Source organism: Psittacula echo (genome assembly GCF_963264785.1).
Source record: "Psittacula echo genome assembly, chromosome: 1".
In the NCBI taxonomy this organism is placed as follows: domain Eukaryota; kingdom Metazoa; phylum Chordata; class Aves; order Psittaciformes; family Psittacidae; genus Psittacula; species Psittacula echo.
Genome location: NC_137735.1, coordinates 128,609,853 through 128,621,959, shown reverse-complemented (window position 1 = coordinate 128,621,959; position 12,107 = coordinate 128,609,853). Strand labels below are relative to the sequence as shown.

Sequence of the window (12,107 nt, the reverse complement as noted above, 5' to 3'; positions counted from 1 at the left end):
TAATCTCTACTCTTCATCTTTCTCCTTACATGAGCAGAATCATAGAACAGTTAGGGTTGGAAAGGACCGTAAGATCATCAAGTTCCAACCCCCTTGCCATGGGCAGGGACACCTCACACTAAACCATGTCACCCAAGGCCTCATCCAACCTGGCCTTGAACACCGCCAGGGATGGAGCATTCACAACCTCCCTGGGCAACCCATTCCAGTGCCTCACCACCCTCTCATTAAAGAACTTCTTCCTTATATCCAATCTAAACTTCCCCTGTTTAAGCTTTAACCCAAAGTCTCCTCACTCCTCTGTGAGGCCCGTAATGACTGGGTTTGCCTCACTGCATATCATCCTTCCTCCAATGATCATGTAATCATTTACAAGGGACAAGACACCCGGAGAGGGGCTTTGGACAAGCACCTGTAGGGACAGGACAAGGGGAATGGCTTTAACCTGACAGAGGGGAGATTGAGATGAGCTCTTAGGCAGAAGCTCTTCCCTGTGAGGGTGCTGAGGCTTTGGCACAGGGTGCCCAGAGAAGCTGTGGCTGCCCCATCCCTGGCAGTGTTCGAGGCCAGGTGGACACAGGGGCTTGGAGCAACCTGCTCTAGTGGAAGGTGCCCCTGCCTGTGGCAGGCGGTTGGGACTGGAGGAGCTTTAAGGTCCCTTCCAACCCAAACCAGTCTGGGATTCTGTGATTTGCACTTTGTGGCCTGGATTTTATCTAACAATGCTGCTAGGGGAAAGTATGAAGTGGCTTTTTAGAGCCTTCACCTGAGCACCATTAAGTCTGGTCCAAAGGCCTCTCTATCTGTTCTAGAAAAAACCAGGAGGCATCTGCAAAAGTAATAGGTGATTAAAATTCATGTTTTAAAGTTTCACATGTCCATTCCAGATCTGAAGATTTAAAATACATGGTTCAATTCCACATACCACAGAACTCACAGGGCCGTGCAACGCTTCCTTGGCTGCTGTAACAAAAATAACACCACCACAGTGCGTCTCCTGCTTCCCCTAGATCTCTGGTGAACTTGTCACAGAATCTCAGGTTTTCCCTTAAGGAGCCTTCTCTTCTCCAGGCTGAACCAGCCCAGCTCTCTCAGCCTGGCTCCAGAGCAGAGCTGATCCAGCCCTTGCAGCATCTTCACAGCCTCCTCTGGCCTCGCTCCAACAGCTCCACGTCCCTCTTGTGCTGCTGCCCCACAGCTGGGTCAGGACTGCAGGAGGGGTCTCCCCAGAGCACAGCAGAGGGGCAGGATCCCCTCCCTGAGCTGCTGCTCACTCTCTGGGGGTGCAGCCCAGCACACGGGGGGTTCTGGGCTCAAATGCACGCTGAGGCCAGATCGTGGGGAGCTTCTCCTCACACAACACCCCAAGTCCTCCTCCCTCAGGCTGCTCCATCCCGTCTCCCCCAGCCTGTGTTTGTGCTGTGATTGCCTTGACAGAGGGGCAGAACCTTGCACTTGGCCTTGTTCAACTCCATGAGGTTCACACATTCGCACCTCTCCAGTTCCCTCTGGATCCCATCCTTTCCCTCCAGTGTGACACTGCATCACACAGCTCCATGTCACCACAAACTTGTTGAGGCTGCTCAATCCCAGTATCCATGTCACAACAAAGATGTTGAACAAGATCAGCCCCAACACTGACCCCTGAGGAACAGCACTTGTCACAGGTCTCCACTTGAACATCGAGCCATTGACCACAACTCTTTTGAGTGTGACCATCCAGCCAGAATCTTATCCACCAGGAGGTGGATGTGTTGTTTTGCCCAGGATTATCCCTGCAGCCAGTCCTGTAGGTACCAGAGGCTATCCTGAGCCTCACTGACTATGGGCACACATACAAGACATCCACAGCATTTTCCACCCTTTCAGAATGTTCCCTGTATTCCAAGCCCAGTAAAATGGAGAGTGGACGCCAGCAACCCTCCAGGCAACTCCTGCTGGAAACTGGGAGGAAAATACCAACATTTACTGATTTATTGTTTTTATTTAAGCCTATTTAAGACCATTCCTGATAAAATAAAACATTCAACATTTTCCACTTACTGACTAAGTGGAACCACATGGAAATGCTGAGAGAAGTACATTATCCTACTTGTTTCCATCGAGAAAGAATTCCTGAGTCCTTCTGACTTTCCTGTAACATCCTTTCTGTTATAAATACAGAAGGACAAACAGAATTTCAGCAGCTACGTCACAACTGAGGAGTCTTCCCTAGGTCCTGTTTAATGCAGTCAGGCTCTTTCATCTTGACAGCTGGGATTCCTGATGTGAATTTTAAGGTTATTTTATGCTTTTCCTCCCTTAAGTTTTAATACAAAATTTCTTTTATTTCCCCCTGTAAGAACAAGCAGTTTTCAGCTTTGCCATACAGAGAAAGAGATAAAAAAAATAAGAGAATCAAGGAATGGTTTGTGTTGGAAGCTTAAAGCTCCTCCAGTTCCAACCCCTGCCATGGGCAGGGACACCTTCCATTAGAGCAGGTTTCTTCAAGCCTCATCCAACCTGGCCTTGAACACTTCCAGGGATGGGGCAGCCACAGCTTCTCTGGGCACCCTGTGCCAGGGCCTCAGCACCCTCCCAGGGAAGAGCTTCTGCCTAAGAGCTCACCTCAATCTCCCCTCTGGCAGGTTAAAGCCATTCCCCCTTACCCGTGGGTTTCGTCTAAGTCAGGAGCTTTCTGTGTTCAGTCAACATCTGCAGCTTCCTCTGAATCCTCAGGAACTCCCTCACTGTCCACCAGTTCTGAAGCCAGGCTGCCCCTCTGTGCCTTGCTCATCTGAGCTGTATCCCACACTCTCCTGCACCACAAACTTCTTTCCTGCTGTATTTTCACACACTCTCACTCTTCTGCCTGCCCTATCCCACGTTCTGGGAACCTCTTCCCCCAGATATGCTCAGATGATCCCAGGAAGGAGCGACTTCCCCTCCTTCCAGAGTGATCTACCTGACCTGAGTGCCAGAGCCAGGACACAGCAGACAAGCAGCCCTCCTGTGATGCAACAGTGGTCTTTTTGAAGAAACGAGTCATTTTGACATACAAATAGAACAGATCCTGATCCTGGAATGATGTTTGAGATACTGTCAAGGATCTCAATACAGAGCTGCAGCCAAAGAGGCAGAAGTAATCATAGAATCGGAGAATCAACCAGGTTGGAAAAGCCCTTTAAAGCTCATCCAGTCCAACAGTTCCCCAGCACTGCCAAGGCCACCACTAACCCATGGCACTGAGGCCTCGGCTCCACGGTGTGTGAACACTTGCAGGGACGGTGGCTCCAGCACTGCCCTGGGCAGCCTGTTCCAATGCCTGAGCACCCTCTGGGGAAGGAATTGTTCCTCAGCTCCATCTAAACCTGCCCTGGTGCAGCTTGAGGCCTTTTCCTCTTGTCCCATCCCTTGTTCCTTGGGAGCAGAGCCCAGCCCCCTCCTGGCTCCATCCTCCTGTCAGGCAGTTGTAGGGAGCGATAAGGTCCCCCCTGAGCCTTCTCTTCTCCAGACTGAACCCCCCAGGTCCCTCAGCTGTTCCCCATCACACTTGTGCTCCAGGCCCTGCACCAGCTCTGTTGCCCTTCTCTGGCCCCGCTCCAGCATGTCAGAAGTCATTCCAAGAAAGATCAAGCAAGTAAACAGGAGGCATGACATCATCTGAGTATCGCACATTGCATCTCGCTGCTCGAGGTCTGCTTTGCTTCTCTCAGAAGAGACAGCAGAGCTCAAAAAGTGCAGCTCGTCTGATCAGCTTCTCTTAAAAGAGACTGAGCAGAATGTGAAGCAGCCCAGCTTCTAATGGAAGATGCATTAAACTTGCCTTGATTCATGACCACAGCTCAGAAGAACAGGAGATACAGCAGAAGGCACAAATGATATTAAGGAGGTGAACAGTTATTTACATCCCCCAGTAAACCCAAGAACAGGGACACCTCAAAGTCATCAAGCAGCCAAGAAACGCTGTAGAACTTACTGCCATAGATGGTTATGGAGTCCGAAAGCTCAGCGGAGCTCAAGGCCCCAGCTGGTTGCACCAGTTCATATCAACCAGGTTTATAAGGGACCCTCAAAGGTTTTACAGCCAGAATGTTTCAGACAGGGCACTCACCCAGGTGACTGGCAGAAGGTGGCACTGCCTGCCCTGCACTGCTCTGAACTTCTGTGTCCATTGACAGCAAGAGCAGGTACTGAGGGTCCTGAGCCAGCCACACCTCAGGGATGAGCAGAATTTGCCAGACTGGGCTACATCATTTCCTACTACTATTTATCTCTATATATGTCACTGACCCAGAGGATTACTAACCTCTGGGCACCATCCACATGCTCTAGATCGCAGATGGCTTCCAGAGCAACGTTCACAGAGCCATAGTTTCAGCTGGAAGGGAGCTTAAAGCTCTTCCAGCTCCAACCCCTGCCACGGGCAGGGACACCTTCCACTAGAGCAGGTTGCTCCAAGCCCCTGTGTCCAACCTGGCCTTGAACACTGCCAGGGATGGGGCAGCCACAGCTTCTCTGGGCACCCTGTGTCAGCACCTCAGCACCTTCACAGGGAAGAGCTTCTGCCTAAGAGCTCATCTCAGTCTCCCCTCAATTTTCACCAGTTCCCAGCTATCAGGTCTGAAACACAACATAAGTGTTACCAGCTTCCTCAGCAGCAGCATCTTTATTCACAGCTCATCTAAACCCACACTTTTTCTGCAATAAAACTTAGGGTCTGCTCCTTCTTTGTGGAGTTTTAAGAATGCCTTTAATTCGTAACTTATTCCCCTGGGAGACCTTGCTTTACATAAGATCTCTTGCCTTTGTATCATTAAGAAAGCTCTTTATAACCAAACTACCAGCAGGACAATGATCAAGTCAGCCAGCTCAGGTGGTACCAAGGAGGATCCCAGTGCTCCCACAGGCAGCCAGTCCATATCCCAATAATCCTGAGCTGTAAATCCTCAGTGTAATCATGTGCTGCACCAAAGAGCAGTTCCTCTTGTTTGCTTCACTGCCAGCTTTCTAACTTTGTTGGATGCTTCCAACTTCTCACCTTATGAAAACCAGTAAGTAACCATGGCCTGGTCACTCTCACTACCCCCGTGACAAAAGGTACTTGCCATGTGTTATTCCCATACTGGTACTTCTTGGAAGAGCCACAAGTGGTTCCCAGAAGTACAGATAGTCACCAGAAAGAAAGAAGTCCCATCTTCTTCCCATCAGCTTAAGTTTTGAGAGATACTTACCAGCTAAACCTGGTTTTAGCGTGTAACCTGACCCACATCTCATGACTAGACTGCAGAGCTGAGCTGCTCAGCTGTATGAAACCAGTTCTAACCTCCTCAGCAGGACCATCCCACTACAGCTCCCTCTCAAACGACTCCAGGTATTAAACAGCAAGAACAATCTCAGGAGCAACCACCAGAACACGCAATATAACATGTTGTCATTACTGAGCTTATAAAGGAGATGTGCATACCTTCAGTAGAAGTTATTTCAAACGTGAAATCTGCTCCACGGACAGAGAAACATTTGGGTTACAGTTCCTGGAATATTCCCAGCTTCAGAAAATTATTTTCATCCAGTGTGAATTCTTCCTCAAGCTTCCTATCCTGGAAAAGATTGGAAAAAGCTGTTATTAACCAAAGGTAACTGAAAGCCAAAGAGGTTTTTACCACCATAAAGAAACCTCCATGTAACCCTTCAACCCAACGAGAGCTCTGAGCAAGACCATCGGTGACCAACACTTTGCAAAGCCACCAGCACCCCATCAGACATTCTCCTTCCACTTGTGCTCCTTCTGCAGCACAGGGCAAACATGCTCCTCCCCTGCTGTGGCAGTGAGGGGTTAACAGCCCCGGCCCCTTGTGGCTCTTGCTCTGCTGTGAGACTTGTACCTCATTCAAGAACACACACTTGTTTTCTTGACATGGCTTCAAAAAGCAAGTTGTAGGTTGTCAGGGAAACCTGAGGGTCATTTTCACTTGTTCCAAGAATAATTGCAGCAACACCACACGTATCTCACATTTGGTCAGGGGCCCCAGCACCTCCAGGCGGCAGCGAGGAACTCGCCTCCACAAGAGCCCTTGCCATGGTTTTAAAAGGGGATTCATAGATGGAAGTGGGAAGAGAACTAAGCCTGGCTTAACTCATTGAGTCCCACCCACAACTGCAGAGCCTTGGTAAAGAGGGTTTAACCAAGCCTGTATCTATCCAGGTATTCCTTTTTTTTTTTTACACTAGGATCATGATCAAAGAGAAGACAACAGCAGCCAGACCCTATATCAAATGGTGTTCCCTCACTATCCCAACAGAAAGAGAATGCTCACATTGATGCTACATCTCCAATCAGCCTTGACATCTTAACATCACAATCCAGAGAAGCACAAGAGTGTAACACAGCACTAACAGACAGAATAATATAATTTCTCATCTTCTTCCCCCTCCTTCTTCATCTTCCCCCAACACAAGAGGGATGTGGAGCTGCTGGAGAGAATCCAGAGGAGGCCACGGAGATGCTGCAAGGGATGGAGCAGCTCTGCTCTGGAGCCAGGCTGAGAGAGCTGGGCTGGTTCAACCTGGAGAAGAGAAGGCTCCTTAAGGGGAGACCTTAGAGCAGCTCCAGTGCCTAAAGGGGCTACAAGAAACCTGAACACTGTTAAGACTGGGCTGGACAGGGTGCTGGGCCATCTAGTCTAGGTCATGCTTTGTCCAGAAAGGTTGGAGCAGATGATCTTTGAGGTCCCTTCCAGTCTCAAATTCTGTGATTCTATGATTTACCAAGCCCAAAAGCCAGGGATGTTTTCCAAGCTTATGCAATCCACATGAAGGTGTCAGCAAGCAGCAAACTGACTGCACAGTGTCCCGCCCTCCCTCAATGCTTCCTTTCACCCCATGTCCATGTTGTAAGACCCATGAAAAACAGGAGCAAGGACCCATCTTGTTCTTCCTGAAAGCACATTTCACATCAGCATCTTAAGGACACAGTCATGTCACACCTTCCTGAAGTGGCCTTCCTGGATTACGGAATAGTTGAAGCAATCCAACGTGACACTATTCTTCTGACTTGAGAAAGAGCAAGAATTTAACCTCCAACACTTCAAATGACTGGCATCAGCCTCCAGCTCTGTCATCCTTCAGTTTGATGCTACATTGCTCTCAATTTTCTTCAATTTCTTCCATTATTTAACTGAAACAGCTCATAAATTCCTAGGTAAGAGCAGTAGGACAATGGGATCCACTGCATTTCAGTGAAGTCAGAACAGATTTGGGTAACGGGGTTAAGTCCTTTCCTACGTGCTGAACACACACTGCTGTGATTTCAGCCCGATTCTCTCCTGAGCCATGCACTTTTTTTTTGTCTGACAACTGATTTGAAACAGAGCACAACAAAGTGGTGCCAGTAAATAAGAGTTTATATTCTCTACCTTTTCTCTGGGCATTTTGCATTTTTTACTAACAGCACATAAACAGACCTGGTCAAACATTAGTGTAGTGTGTCCATAGAGAAGTTCAGTTTTGAGTTCAACCATGCACAGGTTTCGTATCCAACAGAAAGTGTCTCATTTCCAACAGGAGAAATCACCCATCTCAAAGTAACAACTTGCATCTCCAGTGATTCCCCCAAATAGGCTGGAGAGAATAAACCCAGCAGGTCAAACATAACCCCCTCAGTCACAGGTTTTAGAGGAAATCTAACCTAACTTAGGCCATAGAGAATCCATAAAGAGAAGCCCTTAGAGACACAACTGGGAATTGTGTGAATTTGAGGTGACAGCTTTCCTTATTCCAACTGCACTTTCTTGATTCTTACGAATTCAACTGTCTGAGGATGGTCCTGTGCTAGAACTGCACTTGTTCTTCAGGCCTCTAGCACACACATCCCAAATTGCTCTCACTGTGACCTTCTCACTGGTGTGGCAACATGCCCAAAACCAGTCAATAGGAAACTGGTTATTGTGAATGACAATCATAGAACCCCAGACTGGTTTGGGTTGAAGGGGCCTTAAAGCTCATCCAGTTCCAACACCCAGCCACAGGCAGGGACACCTTCCACTAGAGCAGGTTGCTCCAAGCCCCTGTGTCCAACCTGGCCTTGGACACTGCCAGGGATGGGGCAGCCACAGCTTCTCTGGGCACCCTGTGCCAGCGCCTCAGCACCCTCACAGGGAAGAACTTCTGCTTAAGATCTAAATCTAGCCTCTTTCACCTTAAAGCCAGAAAGGCAACTCAGACACAGCCCTCAAGCCTGCAGAAGCCATCCCAAACCCAACTATGGCAGCAGCACAGGTGTCAGGAGAGCCTGGATGCTTCTTGCAGTGCTCCTCTGCTTAAAAAAAGCAAGACATTAAAGCCAGAGCACACATAAGGAAGCTGCTGGCAAGCAGAGAACTCTCCTTGAGCTCCTTCTGCTTTGGTACCTGCTTCTGTGGGGGAAGCTGGGAAAAGCAGTCCGGCTGCACCAACGCTCCTAGGGGCTGGAATGCTGCCTCCCTGCAGAGAATCCCTGTGCACAACTTCTATTAATAGTCGGAAAGAGGGATTGTTTATCTGGAAAAGACAAGTGAAGAAGAAAATACTGAGAAGAATGAGAATCCCTTGACAAAATTAATCAAAAGGTGTATTTAACTCATAAAAAAGAGCATCCCACCAGCATCCTGGCCTGTATCAGCACCAGTGCGGCAGCAGGGCCAGGGCAGTGATTGTGCCCCTGCACTGGGCACTGGTGAGGCCGCACCTCCAATCCTGTGTTCAGCTCTGGGCCCCTCACTGCAAGAGAGACATTGAGGTGCTGGAGCAGGGCCAGAGAAGGGCAATGGAGCTGGTGCAGGGCCTGGAGCACAAATGTGATGGGGAACGGCTGAGGGACCTGGGGGGTTCAGTCTGGAGAAGAGAAGGCTCAGGGGGGACCTTATCGCTCCCTACAACTGCCTGACAGGAGGATGGAGCCAGGAGGGGGCTGGGCTCTGCTCCCAAGGAACAAGGGATGGGACAAGAGGAAACGGCCTCAAGCTGCACCAGGGCAGATTTAGATGGAGCTGAGGAACAATTCCTTCCCCAAAGGGTGCTCAGGCATTGGAACAGGCTGCCCAGGGCAGTGCTGGAGTCACCGTCCCTGCAAGCGTTCGCACACCGTGGAGCCGAGGCCTCAGTGTCATGGGTTAGTGAGGTGGCCTTGGCAGTGCTGGGAATGGTTGGACCGGATGAGCTTAAAGGTCTTTTCCAGCCTGGTTTATTCCACAATCTCTGGCTGCCTATCCTAATCCTGGAGAACACAAGAGGGAAGCAAGACTCTTGCCTTCACTGTACAACCAGTGACATCTCCCAGCAGTCAGTACTGGGATGTAAGTGCATGAAGAAAGGATGTGAGTGTTTGATAATATTATATAAAAAGCAGCTATTTTTAAAGAAACTGAAACTCTTCCCACTGCCTTCACTGCTTTCATACAGTTGATCAGGAATATCAAACAAGATTAATGAAACTTAAGCTTTTATATAAGTAATAGTGTCCCTCAAGACATTACTAATAAAGTTAGTTATGCAAATTGAGGGGAAAAAGACATCTCCACAGCACTCATAGGCTGAACAACAACAGGCAGCTTACATCAAACCAGCAAGCAATTCTCTAATCAATCTGATCTCCACCTGCACACACTTTGGAATTAATTCAGATTCTTACCACCTACTTGAGGAGCAGCCACCAAAAAAGCACCACAATCCAAAGGGAAAAAGAGCCCAGTATAAAGTGGTCATTGTCCCTCTCCAAAGCTTTCTCTCCAGTGCAACAAGTGAGACATGGAAGTAGAGCTTAAGGCAGACGAGAAGCCCTTCCATGAGATCTATACTATCAACTTCCATCAAGTTCCTGAAGTTGGGCTTTTGGAGATCATCAACTCCTTCCCAACGCTGCTTCTCTCAAGATCCAGAAATTCATGGACAAAAGGTTGCAATAGCGGTGAAGTTATCAAGGAGGATAATAAAAAAAACCCAACAAAACTTATTTATCATTTCCAAAAGACAAGGGAAAACTCAGGATATTTTTATGCATCCCAGAAAGCTGTCAAGAGTTCACTCTCCACAAAAGACCCTATTTTGGCTTCAAGGCGTTGCTGTCAGCTCCACCACTGCTTTATAGGTGGTGGCCTCACACCCAACACTGAGATCTTAGTTGGAAATCACTTCATTGGCACTAAGGAAAAGCCTTCTGGAGCATTCTGCTGAGAAGGACACCTCTCTAAGCCTCAGCTGGAACTGCGGAGCTGAGACAAACAGCAACTGACTGAAATTATTGCTCCAGATGCCCTCAACTAATTTTAGTGCACCAAATCCTGCACCCGGTACCATCCTACATACAGCCCCTAGGTGCTGTAAGAGGAAACCTTAGAGCAGGTCCCAGTGCCTAAAGAGGCTACAAGAAACCTGGAGAGGGGCTTTGGACAAGGGCCTATAGGAATAGGACAAGGGGAATGGCTTTAACCTGACAGAGGGGAGATTGAGATGAGCTCTTAGGCAGAAGCTCTTTCCTGTGAGGGTGCTGAGGCCCTGGCACAGGGTGCCCAGAGAAGCTGTGGCTGCCCCATCCCTGGCAGTGTCCAAGGCCAGGTTGGACACAGGGGCTTGGAGCAACCTGCTCTAGTGGAAGGTGTCCCTGCCCGTGGCCAGGGTTTGGGACCGGATGAGCTTTAAGGTCCCTCCCAACCCAAAATAGTCTGATTCATGATTCTATGATCACTTTCGGCAATGGCTGGTCTTTTCCACTTCCTCATTCCTCAATAAATAAATAAATAGAAAAAACCCCATCCCCCAACTCTTCTGAGACTCAACCACAATATGGGAAGTTAAATATTCCCATAGTCACCAGTTATAGGGTAAATAAATACAGCAGCAAGCACAAAGGAACTGCTGTGCACTTCATGGATCCTTCTGGTGTCATGAGGACACATTGAACATGATGCATAGTGCTGTTTGTTCACAAGCTATGCTGTAAGCAGAGTCCCAGGGAATCCTCCTCCAACTTCCATCACCACGTTGTTTTCAGGAGAGAATTTAGCTCCCCTTATCAGAGCATTTCTAATTTGACAGAAATTGCTGAAATTGTAAAAAAAGAAACAAACCAAGGCCAGGTTGGACAGGGCTTGGAGCAACCTGGTCCAGTGGAAGGTGTCCCTGCCTATGGCGGGGGTTGAAGTGGATGAGCTTTAAGATCCCTTCAACCCAAACCAGTCTGGGGTTCTATGAAATACCACTGAAAGAGTCAGCAACCAGTCTGATCTTAGACTAACACTCTCATGACTGTAAGAGCAGCAGCCTGCTCCTCTCCACCCCAATGCTGGTGCCTCTGCACCACGTTTCCTGGACTTCACACACACTCCTAACAGCAAATACCAGCTTTAAGCACATCCTTTATAAATTCAGGTTGAGAGTGACTGCTGAAATTTATTTTCCTCTCCATCTGGACATGTGCAAAGTGATATGTAAATCATGAGATACATGAAATGATGCTGGTAATTATAGAAGTAACCGAGATCAGGTCCTATTTTAAACTGCTGGCCAAGTGCTGAGAATGTCTTTCACAGAAGCTGACCCATCCCCAAAACCAAGATGTTATGGTGACAGAGCTTGCACAGAACCTGCCCAAACCTGTCAAGCACAACACAGGATGGACATGAAGTCACTGTGGGGTTTTGAGTTAGACAATGAGGACCACGGAAGGCTGAATCCACAAGGTCAGGTGTAACCGGATAACTAAAACCCAGCTGAAGATTAGCAAGGGCAGTTATTTATGGCAGTAAACCACCAAAGTGCCAAAGGCACCAGAGCGGTGGCAGAGAAGGAAATCAAGAACAGGAGTTTACTGCCCAATGCACTGGCTGAAGAGAAGCTGGAGTCTACAGTAACTCACCTGCAGACGTATGGAAGGTCCCAAAACCCGTCCTACTGCTCCTTACCTGGCACTAATAACAGAAGTGTCACAAAGCCCAGTGATTCATGAGGCAGGGACAGTGTCACCTCAAGTGATGTTTCTCCCCCTGCCAATGCAGCTACTGCTCTTTCACACCCCCAAGCTGGTACTTGAAGTCAGCTCTAATCCATTTTAAGAATCTGTCAAGCCACTCAGTAACTAAACAAGCTGAGGAAAG

The 12,107-nt window shown here is 48.5% G+C and overlaps 1 protein-coding gene across 12 annotated transcripts in view; it reads right to left on the bottom strand.

Annotated features, from left to right (window-relative positions):
* Window positions 1–12,107, bottom strand: part of PPP6R2 (protein phosphatase 6 regulatory subunit 2) — a 90,532-nt gene that overhangs the window by 57,145 nt on the left and 21,280 nt on the right. For 9 of the 12 annotated variants that reach the window (XR_013958728.1, XM_080637408.1, XM_080637410.1 and 6 more), the window contains one exon: window positions 5,447–5,579. The gene's annotated coding sequence lies outside the window, so the exon portion shown is untranslated. Of the gene's footprint in view, window positions 1–5,446; window positions 5,580–6,296; window positions 6,321–6,376; window positions 6,396–8,387; window positions 8,409–12,107 lie in introns of those variants that run through there. The other 3 variants (XM_080637413.1, XM_080637414.1, XM_080637412.1) reach the window with 3 other exon arrangements.